This window comes from Acomys minous (genome assembly GCF_964271855.1).
Source record: "Acomys minous genome assembly, chromosome: 12".
NCBI lineage: Eukaryota > Metazoa > Chordata > Mammalia > Rodentia > Muridae > Acomys > Acomys minous.
The window spans coordinates 38,855,991-38,883,128 of NC_140493.1; the positions used below are offsets into that span (position 1 = coordinate 38,855,991).

At 48.1% G+C, this 27,138-nt stretch overlaps 1 protein-coding gene across 2 annotated transcripts in view; it reads left to right on the forward strand.

The window, feature by feature from the left end:
• The window catches only part of ZHX2 (zinc fingers and homeoboxes 2), a 148,242-nt gene that overhangs the window by 16,985 nt on the left and 104,119 nt on the right, over positions 1-27,138 (forward strand). The window lies entirely within an intron of this gene.

Genomic DNA, 27,138 nt, shown 5'->3' on the forward strand with positions numbered 1-27,138 from the left:
TAGTGGCCGTGGTGGCACACGCCTTTAATCCCAGACTCAGAAGGCAGAATTTTGTGAGTTTGAGCCCATCCTGATGTACAGAGCAAGTTCCAGGATAGCCAGGGCGACACAGAGAAACACTGCCTCAGAAAAAACAAACAAACAAAAACAAAACAAAACAAAACAAAACAGACAGTCATTTAAAGCGATGGATGGGAATGGGACTAGGGAAGGAAAAAAATCTAAAAGAAATGTGCTATTGAATATTATTTGGGTTAGCCTGGGCTCCATAATGAGTTCTAGGCTGATGCAGGCTGCAGAATGTGTGTGTGTGTGTGTGTGTGTGTGTGTGTGTGTGTGTGTGTGTGTGTGCAGGTGTACACACTATGGAGACCTGAGGTCAAAATCAGGAGTCTTTTCTTGATCACCCCCTTTCTTTCAGGACGAGGGAAGACAAGAAATTCTCAGTGTATCCTAGAGCTCCTCAGTTTGCCTAAGCCGGCTAGCCAATGCTCTGTCACACCCACTGCTGGGTTATAGGAATGTTCTACCACCGTTGACTTTTCACGTGGGTTCTGGAGATCCAAACTCAGGTCCTTGCACTTGCCTAGCACACACTCTGCCAACCGAGCCATCTCCCTAGCTGAAAGCCCATCTTTTCAAATCACGTGGTTTCGGTTTTATAAATTGCTTCCCAACTAGTGGGACTGGTTTAATCACCCAGCAAAACAGAGGACTTGGGTGGTTGGTCACTGGCCCCATGGGTGGCAAGGAAAGAGACCTCTGGTCTGAGGCTCTCTAGCTGGCGAGCTTACACGGTTTGGTTACATTTGCAGGTGTGGGAAGCTCTTATTCCTGGGATCCTATGGGAGTCCTGTCCACCTGTCCCCCAGTACCTTTACTCTGAAGGAGAAATAGGTGCCTGAAGCAACTTTGGAGAACAGAGAATGCGTTTACTTCCTCCTAGCCCAAGTGGTAGAGCTGGAAACAGTCTGTCCTGCCACTTATGTCCTTGAGAACCAAAGAAACTGGTCACCACTATGTCCCTTCTCTCTCTCAGGCCCTGTCCCCTCCTGCTATCTTCCCCTGTCCTGGGTCTACACTGCAGCCATAGAATCCCAATGGCACCTAGCTTTTCTGCTCTGTTAGTCATCCCTGAGGCAGCTGGTGACCCTTGACCTTTTCAAAGGCTAGAAGCAGAGTCTTAAGTCCCAGGCAGCACAGTGAAGCTCCCAGGCTGCAGCAGCCACCCTGTTTGCAGGGAGGGTGCTCAAGGCATACTTGTGGAATTTCTCAGTGCCGATGGACCCACACTGACCCTTATTCGGAATATAGGCGGTTGGAGATTTGGCACGCTGGTGATTTGTCCTGGCAACAGATGAGACGACCCTGTACCACGTGCTGTTAGTAGCCCCCAAAGGCAATGCTGGAGTTAATCATGGTCATTTACAAGCCAAGCCTTTTCACAAGGGAAGACAGAGCCGGGAGGGGGAGTGGAGGAAAGGGGACGAGAAGAGGAGGCAGGCAAGAGCGGAGTGTGTTCTCTTCATTTCCCATGCATGCTGAGGGCCTGCCTGAAAGTTAGGCAGACAAAACCCAGGCCACATCTGGAGTTACTGCCCCACATGCAGACAGGTGCACACAGTGCTAGGGCATTGCTTTGGAGGAATCTCTGCACAATTTTTGACATCGGCAGACACATGGAGGCTGATGATGGTCTGTCTTTTTGCAGACACCCTGCTCCGTCCATCGGTCATGACGTTTGTATAGCCATACGTTTGTGTGACATTTGGAGGCTTTGCTTAATAGCGAAGGGAGAAACATCCCTAATGCTAGGGTTTCAGCCAGAGGTCCTTTATTGCTGATTATTTACGTCATTCTGGATATCTGTAGTATAAGTCTCAGGACATATTGGGCAAATTATTATTTTTAATAGAATAATGACTTAAGTAAAGGTATTACTGCTCCTCTCTCAGGATGACTCCTCCTGTGAGATAAAACGAGTTCTATACATGGGTATTGACAGCTTTCCTACTGAGCGAGATTTTGTTAGCGGGTTTATAATATTTTGGGGAGTCTGGGGACACGATGGGTGTTTTTATTTCTGAAAGCAAAATCAGAAGCTGAGGACACACAAATACTCGCTGTATCCCCCTCACCACCCCCAAAATGCATCTTTGAAGTGGGTCGTAGCTTAGGCCCCAGCCCTTCTCTGTTTCGATGTGCTGGCTTGGAACTTCCTACTGTACTCTTAGCCGGAAAGCCTGAGAGAAGTTCATGCACTGGGAGAGCTGAAGTCACCTAACTCAGCCATCCTGATGCTCACTTTGAGCTAGTAGCTCACCCTTCTGTGGTCTCAGTTTCCCCACCTGCCTTCTAGGCGCTGGGTTGCGAGTTCCTCAGCAGGCTACCCACTGAGCTGGCTCTGCTTCTTCTGGGCTGGGAGGCATCTAGCTGCAGGTGAGACTAGCCTATCAGAAGCCCCGGAGAGGTGGGGCTAACCTATCAGAAGCCCCGTTGGCTCCCCTTTCTTGGGGAGCAGCCGGTTGACTTAAGCCTTTTTGGAATTCTTGTAGGACTTGACTTTCCACCTAAATTGCCCCCACGGAGCTGAAACTGCCCTGATGTTTCTTTGGAAATAGCCTGCATGGTGCCGAGCAAGCCAGCTGTCTTGCATAGCTTCTCCAGGTCCGGTCCAAAGCTGTGTCTGCAAGTGATTTAAGGAGAAGGTGCTGGAGAGGGAAAAAGAAGGGTGGCTGGGGGTGGGGCAGGAAAGGGTTGGCAGGTTCTCAGTCTCAGGGCCTGGATGGAAAAGTGAATAGGTCATGGTAAGGCGAGGGTGCATGCGTGCTGGGGAGCTGGCCTCTCGGCTGGCCCTCCCTCCCTCTTCTTCTGGAATGCAATGTGTATTTACTGCCCCGTGGATCCCGATTTCTCTCAGGAAGCCTTCTTTTTTTCCAGGGCTAGAGGATCAAGGGGAGGTGGCTAAAGAGGCCTCTGGAAAAGCAGGGAGGCTGAGCCAGAAGACCGTATCGAGGATATATAAGTGATTCCTCCTACCCCCCCCCCCGCCTACTGCCCCCCCTCGGCCCCCCCCCCCGTGGACGGATCTCACCCTCGCCTCCTCTCCTGCTGTGAGATTCTCAAGGAAGAGAGGATAGCAAACTGAAAGCAGCTCAGTAATTGCTACCTTCTCTCTTCCCTGCCCCCCCCCAAAGACAGTCCCAGAGGACCACCTTCAGCAGAAGTGCGGTCCCTCTCCTAGGCTGGCAAGTCAGGGGCCACCCTCGGCCCTGTATTCAGCCGGCATCTTTTTGCTGAAGGTTCCCACTTGAGAGTCAGGGATGTTCCTTCTTCCTTCAGAGGCTTTTGCTGAAGCTTTCTTTACACCAACAGGGTGCTCTCTAAAGGGTCCCTAGGCCATGTGCCTCTATCTCATAACGGCATCCAAGCCCAGGACTGCCTGGTTCGGATGGGTCTTTGTTCTGAAGTTGTCCTAAGCAGCAGCCGGTGCTTAGGGGCGGTGCCCTAGTGTCTGCACTCTGGGTGCCAGAACCACCTTTCCCCCAGTTATGAAAAAAAAAAAAAAAAACTCAACATTATGCCAAAAGTCCCCTCTAACTGAAAATGCCCCACTAAGACTCCTCTTTCTTCCCTGCCCCCTTCACCCTCTAGTGAGCCCAGTAGTTCTCCACCTGGCAACACATTACACTCACCTGGGAAGTTTCTAGAAACCCCATAGTGCCTGGCCCCACCCTAATAATTAAACCTGACTCTCTTGGATGTGGGAACTCTTTCAGAAGTGTCCCAAATCAGTCTGGAGGCCCTTGTAGGCTCCCCGATCTCCCCTGGATGCTAAGCCACCCCCAGAGAAGGACACATGGTGGGCTTTGGTCACCATTGTGCTAGAATCATGCTTAGAGCCTTTGAATGGACCCAAGACTAAAAACCAAGAGAATGAAGGAATGCTCCGGAAACTCCGTCATCCCTCGTGGGTGGGTTCTCCTTAGGGATTCTTTCATTTTTGTTACCCATCCAACAGACATTAAGTATTTTCTGCTGCTCCAGGAGTGGTAACAAATGCTGGTGTGCAAAGACTTGGAAAGTGTGACTCCCTTCTAGGAGCCTCCAGTGTCTAGGTGCCAGATGCAGCTGGCAGCAAGAACGCAGAACAAGCTGGTCCCCAACAGGCACTAGACGCCCCACACCCCTGCGTGAGGTGTTCCACTCACATTTTCACACTTGCACATCCACACAGCTCTTCACGGTAGGTGTGGCTGCCATTTCCCAGGGGAGGAAACAGGGCCCTAGGGAGTTACCTAATGCCCACGGAGTCACCTGAACATCTGCAGCCTGCCCCCGGATGCAAAACCAGATCCGGCTCTAGAAAAACATTCACCCTTTGCAGCCCTTGGTGCCATGCGCAAGGGTGAGGCTGCCCTGGAGGCTCGTGGGTCCTCCCACGTGGAGGGAGGATGTTCAAAGAAATAAACCCTGCCCTTCATTAGAGAAGGCTACGCCCCAAGCTCTTCTGTGTTCTGATATCAAGACTACCTAAATTTGGGCTTCTTGGCAGCACATTCTAAAACAGTTCTTTGGGAATGGAGGGAACACCGGTAGGGAGCAGCGAGAGAGTCGGATAAGTGAAGGTAGCCCAAATGTGTGGCCCTATAAGCAAGCAACTCACTATGCTGAGCAGCTAGAGCTAAATCCTACTGTAGCACTGGGCCCCGTGGATGACCACAGTCCTCAGCACTGTCTCACGAACTATTAGGACAGTTGTGATACTCAGTCATGTAGCTTCCACTGACCTCTATTCCTCAGTCTTCCCGTCAGTGGAAATGGGCACAATCAGGCTTCAAAACCAGCATGCATTACAGAAAACTCATAAACACTACCGTAAGGGTCCAAAAATCACTGAAGGAAGACGCCCGGACTCCGACAGTATGTAAAAACAAAGAGTGTTTGTTTATTCTGCAGAAACGGACTGTGTGCAGGGGTCAACCACCCATACAAAATGGCAGCAGCCCCAAGGAGGAGGAGCCTGCAGGCTCTTTTAAAGGCTTCTAGGGGAATCCTGTCGTGGACGCTCATAGTGGCTCTAGCCATGAGCCTTTTAGCAGTGTCCTGTCCTCTCGCTACCTACACCACGGAGTATCAAGGCAGCTGAGCTAGGTACCCAGCAAGAAAGAAAAGCTGTACACAAACAAAATGTGAAGAGAGTTTTATATAAGCCGCTTAACAGACAGGGATGAACAGGATCTACAGGCGGCAAAGAAGAACTAGGCTACAAGGCTGGAAGTTTCTACCTAAAGGGGCCAGAGGACGATGAGCGATGAGCCTGGGACTCAGGAGAGTGGCCATCCCATTTGAGAGTGGGAATACGGGCCAATATCGACCCATGCCTACTGAGGCCAGGCACTGTGCTAGATACGTTGAGACACGCAGGCTACACTCAGGGTGAGGGTTACACTTGTCCCATTTGGCAGGTCGGAAGCCCGAGGCTCGGAAGGACAGTCATTCTATGTGGTCTCACAGTGGGAGCAGAGAGCAGGGATCTGTACGCTGATGTCTTGGGCCTTCGACCCTCTCATGTCACTTTACTTCTTCCCTCTGGCAGAGTTCAGCCAGGAGGTGGAGAAAGGCTGCTCCGACCAATGGCACAGAGGGTAAACCAGGCAGGCTTGGGGGGAAGGGGTGCGGCTGACCCAGAGCAGCCAGCGAGGGAGCGGCTGATGCTGTCATTGTTAGATCATCAAGGCTGGGACAATGCCTGGCTCCTCGCAGGCAGCCTCAGATATTTTCCAATGAGCGAGCCACTGACCTATTAACTACAAATCAGACCATCACTCAGGCCCTAAACGGCGTTGTTACTGAATAATATAATTGAAAGTATTATCCCGTTAAGCTTCTGCTAATGGAGAAAATAAACGGTTTGTTCCTAAGAGTTTCCATAATGTTATATATCTGTTGATTCAGGGAATCTTTTTTTTTTTTAAACATCCATTCAGAATTCTGGGCTGCATGCAAAGAAAAGGAAAAACATTACAATCAGGGGTTATACGTAGAAATAGCAAAATAGTGTTTTGCGTTCAGACTGATGTGTGAGGCATTTGGTGGTGAGCTTGCCCTTGGAGCGGAAGAGCTTAAGGCTCTTGCTTAAGGCCACACAGACAGGGATCCATGGAAACTGCATGTGATGCCCACAGTCAAGGGCAAGATCACAGTTATAATGATGCCTAGGGCCCAGGGTTAATGGGAGCATCCACTTGTTTCCCACACAAGCCACCTTGACCTTTGGGGAAGTCACTTACCTTTTTTCATTTATTTCCTCGTCATATAATGGAGCTTATAATTCCACCTCTAAATACTTGCAAGAAACTAGCGATCTTCTCTGCCTGGCTCCTCCCCCATGCGGGGGCCACACAGCTATGTCTGAAGACGTCAAAAAACATTAGGGTGAGAGACAGCGGCACTGACAGCAATAACAATACTCTATCCTGGGCTTCTTAAACTTTTCTACCCACAATCCCTTTCACCACAAGTTCTTTAATATAATGCCCGATATAGGTGTACATAAAATAGATATCCAAATGGAAGTTGCCAAATAAATCACGAAGAAATGTCTCTTACCACAATTCTTTAATAAGTATATTTATTTATTTACATTTCATATATCTTATGAAAACAAATCATATACTAATGAGACAAGTGTGCTGGTTCTTTCATAACTGTAACGATTGAAACCTTGGCCACAAGGTTAGTTTTGAAAGTCATGCAACATGATCAACATTTTTCAGATACCATAAATACACAAGGCTAAGTGGCAGGCAGATGTTCAGGGCCACTTCAAACACTTTTGGGAATCCTGTCTTAATCCCAAGTGAAAATTCAGTTAATTTTTTTATGAAACCCAAGTCACCCACTCAAATAGCAAGTTTTAAAGTCACGCATCCTAACGGAGCATGATTCAAAGATGTAGTAATTTTACACTTCTATGCTGAGCAATGCTGGTAGGCATTTGTTTTCTGTAATTAAACTGTTTTGTTTCTGTGAGAGCAGAAAATTTGCACGGACAATCAAAGACACTGGAATTCATAACATAGAGTAATTTTACAATAATCACTAATAAGTCTGGGTGTTTGAAACAGTGTGCAGTATGAGGTACAAATGTGCACATGCAATGCAAGGCATGTACCTTGTGTGTTCAGAACCAAGATTTCAGTGACATCATAAGATGCTACTGTTATAATGTATAAAAATGCCAAGCAACGTATCTGGTATCAAAGATTTATTGTGGGAAAAGGAGAAAAGGGGAGAGCACCCATGACAGAGAGAAACAGAGAGACAGACAGACAGGCAGGCAGACAGAGGGAGAGACTCAGAAGAGAGAGCTCTGGGGTGGCAGGTGGGTTCTGGTACAGGTGATGACATAGGGCGTTGTCAGGACCCTAAAGGCCCCTAAGAGTAGGCCAGTTGGATTGCCTGTACACCAGCATAACAGCAACATGGGGGAGTGTAGCCACAAACACTTCATATTTAGTACACATCTGATTTTGAATTCATTTATGGTCATCATACATGTTCAGAAACCTTTTACTGTTGCCATCTTTTTTTTTTTTTAATCAGTTATGTCACTACTCTAACAGCAAGGTTCTAGAGGGTGCTGCCTCCATTCAGGGGCGTTCACAAAATATCTGCTAACTCATGTAATTCCTAATGCATGACTCAGGATGAGAGCTGAGGAGTCAAAGAGAAGGAAATAGTGTGCCAGTCACCAAGCCAGTGAGTGAGTGCCCTCAGAAAGACCTGCACCTGCCTTCCCTGGCTTGACTTTTCTAACAAACACTTTGCAATGCATACACTTCAACGTATTTAGTTATGTCCACCCTGACTGATTTCAGACAATAGGTGACCCACAAGCCCTGTACCTCTGGCAGGCATGTGACCAACAATTTATGAAGCGAGGCAGATGTAAGTCTGATTCCTGCCCCTGCTCCCTCGCCAGCTGGGTGGCCTTGGCCACTCTGTGTGGCCACTTTATCGTTTGTAAGCAAGGGCTGTGGTCATAAGGTTGTTACCTACAGCTTTTGAAGATTAGAGCAATTCTGTTCTCTTTTCCCCCCTTTTCTCGCTTATTTATTCACTTTACATCCTGACCATCGGCTCCCTCCCCCCTCTCCTCCCACTCCCACTCTTCTTCCCTCTTCTCCCCATCCCCCCTCTCCCGTATTCCTCAGAAAAGGGGAGCCCCCCACCAACTCACCCCAGCACATTAAGGAACATCCGGACTGAGCACATCCTCTTCCCCTGTGGCCTGGTGAGGCAGCCCCACCAGGGAGAAGTGGTCGAAAAGCAGGCAGCAGAGTCCATGTCAGAGACAGCCCTCGCTCCCCTTACTAGGGGAGCCACATGAAGAGCAGGCTACCCTTATGCTACATCTGTGTAAGGGGCCTAGGTCCAGTCCACGCATGGTCCTTGGTTGGTGCTTCAGTCTCTGCAAACCCCTCTGGGCCCCGATTAGTTGGCTCTGTTGGTCTTCTTGTGGAGCTCCTGTTCCCTCTGAGTCCTCTATTTCCCCCACCGCACCCCGCACACACACTCACTCTTCCACAAGACTCCCTGCGCTCCACCCAGTGCTTAGCCTGGACAATATGGCACCACCATTCTGTTCTTAAAGAGATCATACACTAAAAAGGGGGTTAGAAAAGCTGACCTTTGGGGGGACCATGACGGGGATGGGTAGGCTATAAACTGGTGGGTTGTGTTATAAATCTTTTGATCCTGTGCTCGTATCTCTTTGCTAAAAGGTGTTTTTTAGGCATTTTGAGAGATTATGCAAGTCCAATACTACGCCCAGCGCCTAGCAAGTGGAAAAGCTCTTAGTAAACAGAGGCCGCTCATTTCCATGCGGCAGGGTGACTCGCTGTTTTCTGAATGGTTCAGAAAGGAACTTAGGGTTCTCCATTTCAACTGCTCTCCCTAAAGCACCAGGGCATGGGGAGGGGAACACGCAGGCCTCAGCAAAGCCCCTCCTGCTAGTAGGGCCCTCTGATTCTTTCCCAGCCTGCTCCGGGGTCATCTCCTCCCCAACCCCAAGCCCACTTGCTCAAGAGAGTAGGTAAGTAGGGGCGATTACCACAGGTCTGACCTAGTTGGAACCTTTGCCGCTGCGGGCCTCTGGAACCTCAGTCCTCTGGTTCTCTAGACTGATTCCAAGGCCATGTCGTCAGGGAGGTAAAGGAGCAAAGAAGAGGTTGTGAGAATCCAGCACAGGCTTGCCAAAATCAGGCAGAGCCGGATTTACTTCATTTTTAAAAATGTTTTCCGAGCTGCTGAATGAGGTGGGTAGCAAAAAAATGTGTGTCCCTGCTTTTTATCAAAGGATGGACGCGAGGAGGCTAGTCATCCGCCCCTCAGGCAAAATGGTCATACCAGAGATTACAGATAGATCCCAGTGATAGCACCTGGACTGACTTACCTGTTTGGGAACCCAGTTCCTATGGATTTACTGCCATCCTGGCCCCCTAAGTGCTATCTGCTGAAGCTGTCCAGCTTGCAGGCCTCAGAACTTTCACCGCTACTTATGACCTATGCTGACAAGCAGAGGCGCTTTGCAATCCCCTAATGGCCTCGCTGTAAAAACCGTAGGAAATGGTAGCCCTGCCTCACTGGCTTTTTTGGATGATTAAATGTGACAACATGGAAAATACTTGGCCCATTGCCCAAGTCCTTATAAGCATCCAGGAAGAGGTCACTGTCATTTCCCTGTGGCCAGAGATGACCTGAAGTTGGAAGTGATGGTGGTGGAGACGAGTCTAAAGGTCTCAGCAGATGGGAGGGGTGGACCAAATCTAGCTACTCAGGGAATAGCATCAAATCTCCTAGGAGCAGACATGGTGGTACGGGCTCTGAGGACACAGGTGCAGGAAGGGTCTCAGTGGGTGAGGGGCGTAAAAGAAATCCTTTAGTTACAACATCCTATTAGTTACTTAACTAGTTGCCCTACTAAAACACCCAGAGGAAACAAGGTCATGGATGAAGGTTATTTGGGGCAAAGAAGTTATGGCAGAGTGAGGTGGCAACTGGTCATTGTGTTTACAGCCAGGAAGCAGAAAGACATGAATCTCGGTGTTCAGCTCACTTCCTCCTTTTCACTCAGCCTGGAGCCCCGTCCAGAGGAACGTGCCCTCCACATGTAGTGTGGGGTATTAAAGTAACCCATTTCAAGATGTGCCGGAGGTCTGTCTCTTGGGGGCATCGAAACTCAGGCCAGTTGAGCATGAAGATGAGCCAAGCACAGCAGAGCGATGCAGAGGCCACTCCCCTCCCCTGGGATTACAGACCCCAGTGCAGGCTTTGGCTCAGTGTGGATAAAGTGGACCACCCACAGAAATACTGTGTCAAAGGACAGTGGCCAAGATTGCAGACAGTCTGGAAGACAAGGGAGCGTAAGTTTTACTTTTTAGAGCTGGGAGCAGGCCAGGCATGGTGGCGCATGCCTTTAATCCCAGCACTTAGAAGGCAGAGACAGGAGGATCTCTGAGTTTGAGGCCAGCCTGGTTTTCAGAGTGAGTTCCAGGAAAGCCACAGCTACACAGAGAAACCCTGTCTTGGTAAAACAAACAAACAAACAAACAAAAAGCAGGGAGTGTTTGGTGTCAGAGTTTGGGGGAGGTCAACAAATGGTCCAGCTCTACTACCTGAGACAGTTCAGAGCCACGCAGACTGAGAGGAGAACCCGAGAGATGGCTCAGTGGTTAAGAGCTCCACCTGCTCTTCCAGAGGTCCTGAGGTCAATTCCCAGCAACCACATGCTGCCTCACAACCACCTATAATGTAATCTGATACCCTCTTCTGCAGATAAAGCACTCATATGCAATAAATAAAAAAATCTTTAAAAAAAAGAAAAAAAAACAAAAACAAAATTATACACAGTGTTGCTGATCAAGGCAGACTTGAGAACATGGCCCAAGTCCACTAGCCAACTGACTACTCTGAAACACCCTGCCTTTGTGACCTCCATGCAAGAGCCCACCCAGCAAAGGAACTTTCCATCTTCAAGGCAGAGCAATCCGTTGCTGCTCTCTGGTGACACAAGACAGACCAAGAAATGTCTACAGGAGACCAACCTCACCGAGACAATAGACCTAAGTGAGGGTTGTTAGCAGCTCACTCACTCTAAGCCACATGCCCTAGAGGAAATATAGGCTGCACGGCAATAGGACAGGTGCTAGGTGTTGGATAAAGATGCTTCCACGTAGAGAGAATCTCCTCTCCCCTTTAGGACAGTGGCTGAGAATTTAGCAACCATGTGTTTTGTGTATATGATATTCATTGTCCATTCATTCAATGAGTCTTCAAATATTCATTCATTACCTACTCTGTGCCAGGTGCTGTACTTGGGTTTCCAAGGGGAAGAAAATGGAGATTTCTTCTCTTGGAGCTTACATTTTTGACCTGGGGAGAGACAAGAGGAAAAGCCATAATCATGCTAAGTGCTGGCTGAGATACTACAGTAGAAGGTGGGGGAAGGACAAGGAAAGCGTGCACAGCAGTGGTCACAGCAGCATGGCTTTGAGGACACTAAGGCTGGGTGCCACGTTGCCACAGGAACCAAAGACCTCATCTATAGCAGCCCAGGTAACTGCGGCTATTTGACCTTTTTAGACATGAATGGAACTGAGATTTGTGGCCAAAAAAAAAAACAAAAACAACCCTTTGTTTTACAACCGAGACTATTAATACCAGAGAGAGAAAAGCAACTCGTCAGTGGCCACAAACTAGGATCATGGTGCTGAGCTGGGGCATAGGTCCCCTGTTTATCTTCCATGCCTCTGCTCTGGATGTGACCTTCCTCTGAGCCTCTCTGGAGGCTTCAGAGGTAGACCACAGGCCTCTTAGCCCTATGCTTCTATGGCCTATCAGACTTCTACATTAGCAATAATGGAGCTTTGTTCTAGTGAGGGGTTTGATGCGAGAAATCACTGTTAACATGTTAAAGGATACGCGAGCAGCAAATCCAGGATGAGGGAAGGAAGGTTACTGCCTTACAGTCTGCCGACCACAGCAGTACAAACACATCCTGTTGTGTATTGACTGCTTCCTGTGAACCTGACCCTGTTGTAAGATGCTGGTTTCTGACGATCACTTACTTCTAACCAACCCCTTTAGAAGTGAGAACTGGTATTTCCCTCATTTTAGAGAGGAGGGAACCAGGCTGAGAAAGGTGACTTAACGGGTCCAAAAGTACACCACAAATAAGTAGCTGAGCCAGACTGGAAACCTAGGAAGCTGGTTAAGGGTCAGCCTTTCTGACATCTCTAATCATGGAGAGTGGCCAGACCCAAGGAAGCCTGTGCCTCCTTGGTACCAAAGCCAGGCATAGGTAACCCAGAGCATGTGTCCACTTTCTGTGGAGTCTGCACTGGGGACCAGCCACTTTTATTTTCTTGCATTCTTTCCCAGAAGATGCTTCTCTTACTGCTGTCTATCCAATTTAAGGACCTTTAAATGTTGGCTAACAATATGACTTTGGGTGCCACCGCCCCCCCCCACTCCACCTCTTCTCTGGTGTATACCTTTGAGGGACCTGACTGTCCAAAGAAGCCATCCTCAGGGACTGAATACAGACTCAGCATTTGATAACCTGCTAATGACAACTATAGCATTTATAGGGCTTACTGACTCCACCGGGCTGTCAGGTCCTGGCTTTGCATCCCTTAGCCCCACAGACTCTGGCAGGTAGGCTTCTCACCATCATCTAGAAATGAGAAGCTGAGGTGGATTCATGAAGGATAACTGATTTGCTTAGCCACAACATCATACTGATGAACTGGGTCCAGAGAAATCGTGGATGCCGGTCCACATACAGCCACCAGTCTCTTCTGACTGAATACTGTCCCAAAGACCCTAGAGATGGTGAATCACAATAGCCCTTCAACTCTCCCATCTTCCTTAAAAAGAGTCATGAAGAGCCATAGCATGTTCCCTGCAGTGTTTACTTAGAAGAAAAAGCTACCGAAGAAGCCAGTCTTTAGGACTGGCTCTCTACTAAAAAGATTGTTTTTATTTTCTGGGAACTGGCTGGCTGCATCTGTTGCACTAAGTCAGATTGTCAAGGAATTGACATGCGTTGGCCAGGTTTAGGAGTTTGTGTTGATATTATGGCTGTGAAAAAGCACATATTGGTCCCCACTGTCTATATGACTGTAACTGATTTTCCCCCTTTCTCTTCCATTTCATGCAACTTTTGCTCACAGCCTCACTGGCATAATTGACACATTGGCTCAGGCCGCCAAGTTGCCTACTTGGAGTCTTGGATCAGTTAAATCAGAGATGACAAATGTGGTTGTTATAATAGGACCTTCCGAAGAGTACATTTGGGTAGAGACTGAGACTCGCGCTATAACCTGGCATGAGGTGTTTTACTTCAGCCCTAAGCAGGTTCCTCTTTACTCTGTCACAGGAAGTGTTGGTGTGTATGGCACTCTCTTAAAGACCGCCATCTACAAATTTTGTGTCCCAGCCTCCTGATAGATGGAAAAGCGCGGTGGCAAAGCAAGCATCTAGGGCACCAGGAGAAGTGGCTTTGCTTCTTGTCTTGGCCACTTGTCTTCAGCAACAGTTTCCTTTTTCAGTCATTAAAACAAATGTTTAAGAAAGGAGTCCCTAGTTCATCATAGGCCTGAGAAATTAAGGTGCGTAGGTAAGGAGAGTGTCCAGTAATGTGCTGGGCATAAGGCACCAAGTGTCAGACCTCCTTGGCCTTTTTTTGCATACAACTCAATCACTTCCTTCATCCTCCACTTTCTCACAGTAAAATGCAGGCACACCCATCTCCAGTCATGGGTGAAGGTTGGAGGGAATGTAGAATGCAAAAGAGGCTTCACAGCCATCCAGTGCTGTTTCATGCCTCACAGCTCCTATTATTATATTTATAAATGCCCATTTTAGTTGCACATATTATATGCATTCTGAGCTGGGCATTCTAGAAGACGACCAGCTTCTCTGATCAGCACAGTAACACCAGGCCTATGGTCCAGGATACTTTTAATTTTATTTCTTATAAAATCAGGAAGAAAACATAGAATATAAAAATAAATAAACAGGAGTAGACATCATAATTAAGTCGACGTGGACTATCTGTCTATATACCCATGCTGTCATAAAACCTAATTTATGTTTATTACTTATTTTATTTACCAATGAAAATTTATTTATTAATATTATGTATGTGTCAAAGGACCACAAAAGGCAAAACTGACCAGGGCTCACTGAAGTCACCATGAGGCCTTGGCTGTGACTCAGTCATTCTTAGGAAGGTCTACTGATTCTCACTTTCCACAGGAGAAAAACCAAAGCTGGGAGCTCTGAAACTTATCCAAAGCTACTCAGAGACTTAGAGATTATATTGCACTGGGGCTACTAAGCATGACAACCCAAAAATCAAAGTGACTCCACACCTTAAGACTTTGTTTATTGTCTGCACCACCATTCTGTGCCCTGCACAGTCATCCAGAGACCCAGGCGTCATCCTTCTTGTAGCTCTGTCTCCCTCTGGTTCTAAGAACTATGGGGAAACTATACAAACTACAAGGGGGAGATTTTTCTATTAATCAATCCTAGAATTGATCCACATCATTCAATATGGTCACCACTGGCCAGAAAGCAGTCACAAAGTGGCATCTAACTGAAAGGAAGGCTGGGAAATGTAGTCAGGAAGTTAAGAGATACCATAAGCAAGTCTGTGATATCAGCTAGACCTCAGACTCAGCATCCGTGCCCTTTCCACTCTCCTTAGCTGGTGTTCTTACTCTTGGCTCCCATCTGCCTGCAGTCTTGCACCCTCACCCACTGTTCTCAGCACGAGACTTCTCCCATGTGGCATAGTTTCTTTCCATGTGAGACAATAGGAAGATAACTGCATTTGGAGAGTTTCTCTGAAAGCTCAAGAAGTCTTAGGTCTGTGCCGTGTTTCCTGTGACCTCTGACCCCAGGTCCACAGTGGCACTGCTGGAAGGATGCAGAAAATGGTGGTGGCCTCTTCAGTATGGAAAACATGACTGACTGTGCAGAGGGTTTCAGAGAACTGAGAGACTAGGCCTAGGGGGTGTTCTCTTGGCTGGACCTAGAGGACCAATAGGCATAGGAGGAAGCCGGAGAGACTGACGGTCCTTCATCACAAAAGCGCTCTAGCCATAGGAGTCCAGCCATTTGCCAGAAGTGAACTGTGGGACCCACCCCTTGCTCTGCAGCGAGTGCTTCAACTGAGCTCCTGCCATCCGGAAAGATAAAGCTGCTGCATCCAGCTGGAGGCTAGATACAGGGAGGCACCCTCCCTGTAACCACTGGGCAGACCCAGGGACCTTAGCAACAGCCTTGTATTGAGGGCCCTTAACGCCTCCAGATCAGAGACCCTCAAATGAATAGGAGTACCCCTCCTCCCCCAAAGAAGCCTTCACAGAGTCCTCAGCCCTCAGTGCTCCCCACCTCTCCAGAGCTCAGAGTACTTGTCGCCATCCCATCTAAAGATCCTGCTTCACCTTGTACCATTTCATCGTCCTCTTTTTACTTGCTGTTTGGCTTAGAGGTATGACTCCAGGACCATGCTTAGCTACACAAGCCAGTGGCTTTCTCAAGCATTCTTGCTTTGTCTTGTTTTTTGAGATAGGGTTTTTCTATGTAGCCCCGGCTGTCCTGGACTCACTTTGTAGACCAGGCTGGCCGCAAACTCACAGACATCTGCCTGCCTCTGCCTCCTGAGTGCTGGGATTAAAGGCGCATGCCACCACAGCCAGCTCCAAGTATTCTGTAGAGTCACTATACTAGTCCAAATTAGCCTGACTTCCATCGGGCCTTGTCACACGATGGCATTGTCACTGACTTGGTGATAGACGCTGGGCAGGTCCCCTTTCCTCTCTGCCTGTTATCTTGTCTGTCAACTAGGGAGGTGACAGTGGCTAGTGGCTGCAAGGTTCCAATGTAAGGAGCACTCACTTGGCAAGTGGAACTCCCCTCCAGGCACTGCTTGTCCTTCAAGAAAATCCAAAACTGTGCTTTAAAAATGTATCTCATGAAGAGCCTTGGCATCTAGGACTAGCCCTATGTGGACTTTTAAGGGTTTTGTTGTTATTGTTGTTTTAATGATGAGGACGTTTGCATGAAGACAGGATCCTCATTGCTTAGGAATCAGACAACTACTGGTTTGTTGTTGCTGCTGTTGTTGTTGTTGTTGTTGCTGCTGCTGCTGCTACTGGCTGCTGCTTTGTGCATCTGAAACACCATTCTCAAATTTGTTGCAGGCAACAAAAGAGCTCTGGGACTGGTGCACATGGCCACCATTCAAGGGTCTCAGGGGCCATCTAGTCTAGAGAGGTAGGCATCTGTGTACAAGTGAAGAGAGCTCAAAGATAGAAGGTGTGCCCAGCCAGAGTGCCAGCGCATGACAGAAGATTTCTTCTGTTGGTCTGGCTGGTTCCAGGTGCTGGAGGAGGGGATGGGGAAGAGGAATAGACAGGACACTGACAACGTGGTATCTACATGCAAGGACCTTATGAGCCCTCGGGACAGGTGAAGTAGCAGAGCCTGACAAGACACAATGACCTACATACAAGTGACAAGACAACATGTGTGAATGGCAAGACTCAGACCTGTGCTCCACAGGAAGGTTGAGCTGAGCTGGACTCAGGTGGGACCTGCTCCTTGCTTCCTTTCTTTTCCTGACAAGCTAATATCCATAGTGCAGGGGAAGGGGGAAGGGAGTGCAGGAGATGCTGTTAGGTGGTCGGCACAGAGTAAGCACAACATCGGTCCAAGCTTGTTCTTAGTATTCACAATGCTAGGTGCTCCCCATCCTAAGGAAGAGATGGCTGAGTGACAGCAGAAAGCTTTCAGTAGGAATGACTTGAGCTAGGCTTGAAGATGCAGCTCTATGGGTAGACCGCTTGCGTAGTGTGCGAAAAGCGCAGGTTTGATTCCCCCAGCATTGCAGCTGTGGTAGCAAACACCTGCAATCCACCCAGAGGTGGAAACAAAGGAGTTCAAGGTCATCATCCTTGGCTACATAGGGAGTTCAACCAGCCTGGACTAAAGACTATCAATAAAATAAAACAGACTCAGATTTGAGTTGAAATAGGGAGAAATATCACCAGAGGCCTGCAAAAGAGTGTTAACGTCCAAGCCTTCAGGTTAGGACACACCTGCGTCCAGACAGCAGCTGCCAGAGGGAACACTGTACTAGATCGAGCCTTGTCGGCTTTCAGGCTTGGCTTCCAGATGTCAGTGAGGTCTTCCGCATCCCACCCTCCAAGCGGGCCAGCCAGCTTTTTTTCTAGTGTCCTTAATTCATGCTAATCCAAGCTGGGAGGCAGCAGAAAGCAGCTACTTCTCCATGGCCCTACACACCCCTGCATTGGCTCCTCCCCCTCCCCCCCCTCCTCCGCACTCCTGTCCCGAGGGGTTGGCAAGGCTGCCACAGACCTCAATTGAGAGCCACTTGGCAAAAAGAAGGGGGTGACCTAATGTTTTAGAGCAGAATGCATTTTCCCCCTCACCACTTTGATTCAAACCCTCCCGACAAAACAACTGCCCTTGGAGCCCCACCAGGCCAACGCCCCCAGCGGTCCCCTAGCCTGCTGCCTCAGAGTCCTCTGCCGAGAAATCCCGGTGGGACTGTCTGGAAGCTTTGCCTCCTGGTTTGCCAGGCTTCCTGGGGCCCCTCAGAGGCTAGGATGTGGCACAGAGGCCCATGGAAAGGCCCATATATAGAGCCAGGGCAATGTGGGCCTCTGGCAGGTGGCCTGGAATAAATGGTCGTGTTCTGAGGGTGAACACAGCCGAATTATAAATAGCACCTGCCTCCCTCCCTTTCCAACTTGCTGCGTCTAACACTAGAGGCTTACTGGTTACATTTAAGGGGACTAAGCAGGACAAGGGGCCAGGAGAAGGAGAAAGGAGGTGTTGGTCTGGAGATGCTGAGGGCCAGGCTATGTGTGTCACCTGTCCCTGCCCTGGGTGCAGGCCAGTGTGGCTCATGTCTTAACAAGGAGGCTCAGCTTTATAGCCATGCTCTTGACTGGGTTAATGTGTTCATTCCTCCGTCTTTGTCTTCACAGTGCTGTTTGCTTGCATCCTTGAAAGCAAATGTTTAAAAACTGGGGGTACGGGGCCAGAGGTAGACACGGTAGTACCCCGCTCTAATCTCAGGTCTCTGGTGAGGCAGAGGCAAGCAAATCTCTGTGAATTTGAGGCCCAGCTGATCCCCACAGCTAGGATCTGACCAGCCAGGACTACATAGTGAAAACTGGTCAAGCAAACAAATACCACGACATCAGGGAAGTGCAGGTAGATCGTCATATCTTTTGCAGCCACCTTTTGAAGAGTATGGATGTGTACAGAGGCGAGCAGTGGGGAGCGGTGAGGTTTGAACAGGTAGCCAGTATAGCTAGACTCAAGGTCATTTTCAGAAGGACCCATCTATGGCAACGGCCATGTGCCTCAAGGATCTGTGCTACAAGAGGGCAGCTGAGAGGCCACAGCAGAAAGAGACCTTCTAGATCTTTGCTCCCATGTCCAAAGAGGCAACTTTACTCTTATCTATCTTAAGTATTAGATGACACTTGTTGAAAAGTGGATTTAAAAGTGGATGCCTTAAAAGGGGATAACGAAACCAATATTGTAGTCAATGCTCTCATGTTCATGCTATTATCAGTGAAAGCCCAGGGAAGGTGGAGCCTCTACCAGGTCAAGACCTCTAAGCCTGGGTGTTTTGTTTGGTAAAGAATGCACCTAGAAGGCACAGAAACAAAACAAAGCTGATGCCGGGACATCCCATCTCTTTGGGCGGCTGAGGTGAAAGATTGCATGATCCACAAATGAGAGAACCTGCCCAAAAGGGTTAACAAATTACTGTAGTCATGGCGATGCCTCCCTCTAGTTCCAGTGTTCGGGAGACTGACAGGATGATAAATTTGAGGCCAAGCTGGACTACATAGCAGAGTGCGTTACATGGCAGCCAGCGCTACGTACAGCAACTCTGTGAAAAGAAGGAGAGGGAGGGTAGGTAGAAGTGGGGGAGGAAAGAGAAAGGGAAGAAAATGGGAAAGGAGGGAGAGAGGCCAGAGCATAGAGGTTGCCTGGCTGACCCCTCACTGACCTCACCCTGTGCCTCTCCCCTGGAGGGATGTGTGATACAAGTGCGTGTCACCGCCTCGCCAGCTGAGGCCAGGCCCCAGGATTCTCGAGTGGTCTTCCTGCAAGGCACAGTCCTGCATCTTTGAGGCTGCTCAGCACAAGGGTTTCCTTTTTGTCTGGGCAGAGCCCTCAGGAGGACCGCTGCCGAAGGTTCCTGCTGCAGGACCTGAATGCATAATGTACCTCATCCAATCTGAGCCCATGAGGAAGTCCTGGCAGCCTCCTCTACACAAGAAAGGACATGGCAGGGACTCCCCGCCCCCTCCCCCATGTATTCCTTAGGAAGAACATTAACAACCTTCTAAAACATACTTCCCACGCATACAGTTGTGCTAAGCTGTGATCCCCCATTTTGTTTCCTGGCCTTTGGATGTAGTGTGTGTATTCCTTACACAAGACTGGAGGAAGATATGGATGGATAAAAATTCCCATAAATGTAGGCTTTGATCTCTGTATCTCAGACACACTTGGAAAATAAGTATGCATTTTTTTTCAGTATATCATACTGGCCCAATTTAGCCTTAGGGTTCACTGTCAGACACATGAAAGCTAACGCCTACTGAGGCTCGCCTGATGTAACCAGAAGGCATCCTTTCCAGCTTCTCAAACCCCACAGAACCTAAGTCAATCCAGGAGAGAATGCACAGTGATTTACCAACCCTGGAGTTGATCCAAGACATCCCCAACACCCCCTTTTCTGACGTGTACCTGGAGAAGCGGCCTTGTTTGAAAGATCTTTGCATTGGTCTGTCGCAGTTTCCATCCCAGCCCGAGCGCACAGGTCATGGGGCAGTCACAAAGGTACCAACTTCCTCCTTCAACTCTCTCCACACTAGCCTTTCTAAGTGAAGCGAGGAGCAGAGTCCTGTGAGCTCTGTGATGTGACAAGGAGGGGGTCCCTCCTGACAGCTCTATGACAAGGGGGTTTCATGATTCCTTTGGTTTTAGAAATGAAACATGTTGGGGTGCAAATGTCAACAGCTGTGGAAGGCGAATCATCTCTCTCTCTCTCTCTCTCTCTCTCTCTCTCTCTGTCTCTCTCTCTCTCTCTCTCTCTCTCTCTCTCTCTCTCTCTCTCTCTCTCTCCCCCCACACCCCTTAGCCAGCTCTTCAGTGTTTTTATATCATAATACTGTTTAGTTCTTTCCTTTTGTGTTGCTTCCCACCCCATAATACCAATGTTCCACACCACCACAGGGGCCTTGTCTCTTTTGTTCAGTACTATGGCTCTACTGCCTAGAGCTGTCCAGTTTAATAAAACATTGTGTCCAATGAACACATGAATCAATTCGTAGATACGATCCCTCAGGACTCCTCCATCTATAGGGCTGTTTTAACTTTGTTTAGCTGCATTTATTTTTCAGTTTCTTTTTCTTTTCCTGCATCTCCATCTTATTATCTGGTCGTAGGCCCATGCTCACACGGGGATGCCAGCCTTGACCACTGTCTTTAATTGGGGTTCCATTGCTGTGAGGAGACACCATGACCAAGGCAACTCTTAAAAAGGAAAACATTTCACTGGGGCTGGCTTACAGTTTCAGAGATTTGCAGAAAGCATGGCAGCATGCAGGCCGCCATGGTGCTGGAGAAAGAGCTGCGGCATCTACATCTTGATCCACAGGCAGCAGAAGGAGACTGTGCCACACTGGGCATAGCTTGAGCATATATGTGAGACCTCAAAGCCCGCCTCCACAGTGACACACTTCTTCCCTTCTGTTAAGGCCACAACTAATAGTGCCACTCCCCATGGGCCAAGCATTGAAAGACACGAATCTATCGAGGGGCCATACCTATTCAAACCATCATAAACACCCTAAAGAATCTTTCTGAATCTCTCTCTCTCTCTCTCTCTCTCTCTCTCTCTCTCTCTCTCTCTCTCTCTCTCTCTCTCTCTCTCTGTCTCTCCTTGTCTCTCTCTCTCTGCATCTCTGTCTCTCTGCCCTCCCCCTCTCTCATCACCAGGGTTCATTCTAACACTAATGTGTAGAAGAATTAGGTAGTTTACTGTCTTAATCCATTCTCCAACACTATGACTGAATACCTGAGAGTGAGTAATTCACAAAGAATAGAGGTTCTGGAGGCTAGGATGCTCAAGAGCAGGATAAAGATCTGGTGAGGGCTTCTTGTGAGTCATAACTTGGCAGAGGGTATTACATGGTGTTGCCACAAGCTTGTAACTGTCTAGCTCAGTGGTTCTCAACCTGTGGGTTATGACCCTTTTAGGGATGCATATCAGATATTTGGGTATCTGATATGTATGTTACAATTCATAACAGTAGCAAAATTACGGTTACAAAGTAGCAATAAAATAGTTCTATGGTGGTGGGGTCACCAAAACACAAGGAACTGTATTAAAGTGTCACAGTGTTAGGAATGTTGAGAACCACTGCTCTAGCTCTCCTTTTAGGCCACTAACACTGCCATGAAGTCCCATTATTTGGTTTTATCTAATGGTAACTGCCTCCCAAGACCCCATTACTATTAACATAGGAGTTTGGGGCTTACAGTAACTTCTACCACACAAACTTCGGAAGGGCACCATCACACTAATTCCCATGTAGCCAGGCTTGATTCCCAGATCTGAACTCCATGACCTCAGTGGCCTGGCCTGCCCATTCAAGTGTGAGCTCTCACAGCATGCTGCACAGACTGCTCTTTCGGCTAACCATCGTCACAGCCTAGAGGATGTCAATACCACCAGATATGCCTTTGTCCATCCAAACCAGAAGAGACTGTGGGGACCACCTAGCCCAAGGCTCTTGTCTTTTCAGGGATGCTGAGGAGGTGATTGGCACCAGAGCAGGACTGCTTCTCCCCACTTCCTGACTGCCTCGCTATCTTGTATGAGTTTCATAGGATTCCAGCAATAAAACACCACACACCTGCTGATGTGACCCAACGTGGCTCCTTTAACTCATAGCCTGGTGTGTTTAGAAATATAAACTCAAACCAGAGTGCGGGTAGGGGTGCTCCTTCTGGAGACTTGAGCGAGAGGTTGGTTGCTTTGTGATTTCCCACTTTTAGAATCCAGTCATCTGTAGTAGGGTGAGTGCTTTTCCTTGTGACCCCAAACTCCCTGAATAATGACTCATGAGACTCAAAATATACTTACAAATACCTAGGCCATATAGCTATGCTCTTCTCTGACTAGCTCATAACTTAAAGTAGCCCATTTATCTCCATTCTGCCACATGGCTGGTCACCTCTGGCCAGGTACCATGCATCCGTCCTCCTCACATCTTCCTGGCTGAATCTCTGTGCCTGCTCCATCCCAGAATCCTTTCTGCCTCCTGGATGTCCCATCTTCTATTCTACCCTTTCCTATAGGCCGTAGATATTTATTGACAGATGTTGCATCCGTACACTGCATAAGATAGTCTCTCTACTGTCATTTTCCTTGACTACAACTTTTTCGTGTTTTTAAACCCTGATTGGTGTTCCGATCCACTTTCTTACTTCTTTCTCACACAAGGTAGGGCCTTTGGGGTTACATGGAGCCTTCCAGACAGGTCAGCATCAACTCCCCATCTCAACATCTCTTAGTTATCACATCTGAGTTTTTTCTGCTCCATAAGAGATCATATCCACTTACTCTAGGGGTCAGGCAAAGAATATTTGAGGGATGGAGGGCACGCATCCCATCATATCATCTGCCGTTGGGTACATCTTCAGGCAAACATGCAGATCCTCTGTATCCCAACACCTATTTAACCTTAGCGCCGTGGTATGTATTGCATAAATTAACAGCCCATTTAGCATCCAGCCCAGGTAAGCATCGACTTCCTCCTGAGCAGGATGGACCATCTTTGGTCCACCCATCAGCACAGTGCAGACATTTAGTGAGTTGCAGGTCACTGTGCATGCTGGGACGGAAATATTCTCTTTACTACTTGGGTCTTAAGGAAGAAAGACCGCCCCCCAACCACTACCATATTTCCATCTGCTGGCATATCAGGTTATGATTCAGTAATTTTCAACTGGAATATAAAAACTGTGGATCTATAAAATATTTAAGCCAATAAGTCAAATGTTTTCATTTTATTCATTAGTTTTCTTATTTGGCAATTTCATACAAGTATACAGTGTATTCTGATTACTCACCCCCCACCCCGACACATGTTCACTCATCTCCTTCCCACCCCTACCAACCCTCCCATTCCCACATTCATGACATGTGTGTGTGTGTGTGTGTGTGTCTGTGTCTGTCTGTCTGTCTGTCTGTCTGTCTGTCTGTCTGTCCCATTTAGCTTAACCAAGCCCATCTGTGTGATAGAACTATTGAGTTTTATTTTCTGAGACAGTCTCTCATGTACGCCCGCCCCCCAGGTTGGCCTCAAACTTACTATGTAAGTGAGGGTGACTTTGAACTCCTGATGCCCCTGCTTCCACTTCCTGAGTCCTGGGATTAACAGGCAAGCACCGCCATGTTCAGTTTATACAGTGCTGGGAGTCAAACTAAACAGGCATGGTACCAACTGAGCCAGGTTCCCAGGACCTAACAAATTGATAGTTCTATGTTTTAAATGCTATGCAATAGCTTGGTGCTATGTGCTAGCCTATCACAGGTTGATATTTCAAATCTGCTATTCAGGGTACTGCATAGGCGGTATAGTCCCATCTTTAAACTGTCACATATAGCTGTACACAGACCACATCGAGAGTTTAAATTTAGATTTTTTTTTTCAGGAATAGGAAGTTTGGCAAAAGAATCTGTCCTAGCCACTACTTCCACTCTGCCCCAGGCCTGGTCCCTGTGAGAGACCCTGCTTGGAATAAAGGCTGAAGAAGAAATTTACAGAAGACACCCAGGCATGATGGCACTTGCCAGTAATCCTGGCACCTGGGAGGTGGAGGTGGGAGAATTAGGAAGGTCAAAGTCATCCTTGGCTCTATGGTGAATGAACTGGGAGGCTTCCCTAAGAAACAAGGCCCTGTCTCAGAGAGAAAGAGAGGGAGAGAGGGAGGGCTCTCACACCCCAATCTAAGCCACCTGCAGGGCTTAGACTCCTCAACCCCTAAGTTCACCTTTCACCAGCAGCTTGACCTATCTGATGCTGCTAAACACAGTGTAGACATTTCTCTCTCGCCCTCCTGACAACTGGATTAAGTCCTAGTTCAAGATGCTGGCAGATTCGTGTCCTGGAGAAGGCCGCCTTCTTGGCTTGCAGATGGCAGACACCATCCACATGTCCTCAATTGGTGGGGAACAGAGTCTGCTCTCCCTTTTTCTCCTCAGAGCTCTCACCCCATTAAGACAGCTGCACCCTCATGACCTTGTATAAACCTAGTAGTGTCCCAAAGCACCCTCCCTTCTTCTCCGTAGGGAGTGGTGGCCTCACAGTTTGAACAAGCATCGGCCCAAAACAGATCTGTGACAGTTCTGCCATCTGGTTCCTGGTAGGCACCACTCTTCTGTAGCCAGGGCAACCGTTATACTTCCACCCTGAGCTCCTGCTTACATCAGTGTCTCTCTGGTGACAGCCACTCTGGCAGGTTTCTCCCACCTCCTCCCCATCCTTCACAGAACCCAAAAGCCACTGCTCCCTCTGAGGTCCACAGAAGGCAAGCTGCCTTTCCTGCATGTCAAATTGGAGCTTGGACCACAGGTTTTCCAACTGCCCCTGGTATATCCATTATTCTGCACCAAACGGGAGTTTGGTTTCTTCCTCTACAGCGAGTGCCTACTTTAAAAAACAAAACAAAAAGACTCTGGTGATTTGAGAAGGAAAATAGAAACAAACAAACACAACAACAAAACCCAGACACATAAATAGTTGTAGACAGTCTCTAGGAAGTGTCATGTGTAGTTATGCATTCTATTTTATAATATAAAAAATAAATTTTAAGTCGGGCATGGTGGCGCACGCCTTTAATCCCAGCAGTTGGGAGGCAGAGGCAGGAGGATCACTGTGAGTTCGAGGCCAGCCTGGTCTACAAAGCTACTCCAGGACAGCCAAGGCTAACACTGAGAGACCCTATCTCGAAAAAAATGAAAAAACAAAGACAAAAATAAAATTTAAAAGTCACAAACAAAACTGGGTAAGCAAAGTACCCATGCCCTACACTAAGAGCCCAGCATCTGTTCCTAGGTTCCTCCAGGCTGCTCTTGGTCTGTCCCTTGTTTCCTTTAAGATCTCTTGCTCACATTTACCTTCCAGCACCTGAAGCCAGGGCTGGACCGTTGGTGCATCTGTTGACTTACATTGGTACCCTGTATCCCTGTGTTGCCTTGGTAGCACACAGTGTGATGTAGCCAAGAGCACAGGCTCAGTGTCCATCAGAGCTCCAGTTCAAGCATGAACTCAATCGAAGTCTTACTCACACTTTTAATTTACTAAAAAAGAGGCACCAAGCCTGGCTTGCAGACCAGGGCTAGGCTGGTGCCTGGAACAAAGGAGACAGAGATTAAGAAAGAAAGAGGGAGGTGGCAGTGAGAATCCTCCTCTAAAATGTCCACTTGACATCAGGTCCCAGCCGGTCCCCATCATTCCATGCAGAAGTATGAGCTCGGAGATGCTAGCTAACATCTTAGTCTTTCAAGGAAGAGAAATCAAGACGTTCTTGATTTTTCAGAAACATAGCCAGCATACTTACAACATAGGATAGGTGAAAGAAAATGCGTCTGAAGGCCAAAAGCAAACCCAAGCAGTTTACAGGCACTGGGCCTAAGACTGCATGCATGGAATGCCTAGGGCCTTCCTCCACTGAGAGGCCCAGACTGCATGCCTCTCCCACTGCTGCTTAGGCATGTTTTAATGCTCAGTTCTTAGGAGTCTTTGAAAGATGATAGTTGCTTGATTATAAATGATTATGCCCACATATCTAAATGTCGCTCCTCTGCGTTACCCTCGCCGCACCCTCCCAGGCCTAGTCCTGCTGGTCCTGGACACACAACGTAAGTTCCCAGCTTTGTGTACTTATTACGTAACCTAGAGATGCAACTTCTAATGACATTTTGGAATTGATTATTAAGTGAGTATAAGAGGCCCGGGTTTGGGGGCAAATATGTGCAATATTTGGTAATGAACTGATGTCCCAAAATCTCCGAGAGCCGCCGCCCTCCCCGAGGGGAGAGGGGAACGCTGTAATTTATCCTCCTCTTAATGCAGGTAAGAGAAATGGACCTCTGCAAAGAACAAGACTGTGCCATTTGTCAAAAGCTGTGCCAAACCGGCCCTCTCGGCCTAAATTAATTTACTCCTCCATGCTATAAATTTTTTTTCTGTCCATTCTCTCTGTTCCCTCTTGTGTTGTGTCTTCCTTGCTGGGGGGGAGGAGTTAACACTGACTCCCGGATGTATCTCACTTACCAGGCGCCGCCCGGACTTGGGCCAGGGTAGCCGGGAAGCCCAGTATTTCTGAATCTGCAACTTTCTGAGGGCGTTTCGCACCTTCCGCAGCTGACAGGAGTACAAAGGAACACTTGAGCCTGGTGGCATCAGCCCTGTTTTCTTCCCTGGAGGGAAAATGAACCATTATTCTCGCAGTAGCCAATTCCCACCAGCCTCGCATTTAACCTCCAGCGGAGAGAGGCCCCAGTTTCTAGCAGGCTTCCCTGCTGGACACGCTAACAACATATTAGCATATTTTGCATTTAAAAAGAGGCTTGAAAAATGAATCCCATGATTGGCGTGGCATTTCAAAAGGACTTTCCAAACTACTAGTAATTGTGTGGTTTTCAAATTCACCACTCCTGCCTGAAATGCCCTATGCCTGGCCAGCCAGCTTAATCAAGAGACACTGCACCAGGCAGGGGCAGAGTTCCAGGCCCATTGATACCCAGTGATTGCCTGCACAGTACCTGGAGACTCACTAAAGAGAACCTTGCCCCAGTTGTTTTTTTTTTTTAAGCAAAGCTTGCAGTTTGTACTTCTTCCTTACACAGCTGAGATTTATGCCAATCAAAGCCTCTACTTGAGGGACTATTTGAGAAGCAGTGGGGGACTGGCGGAAGTAGGAGAGGGG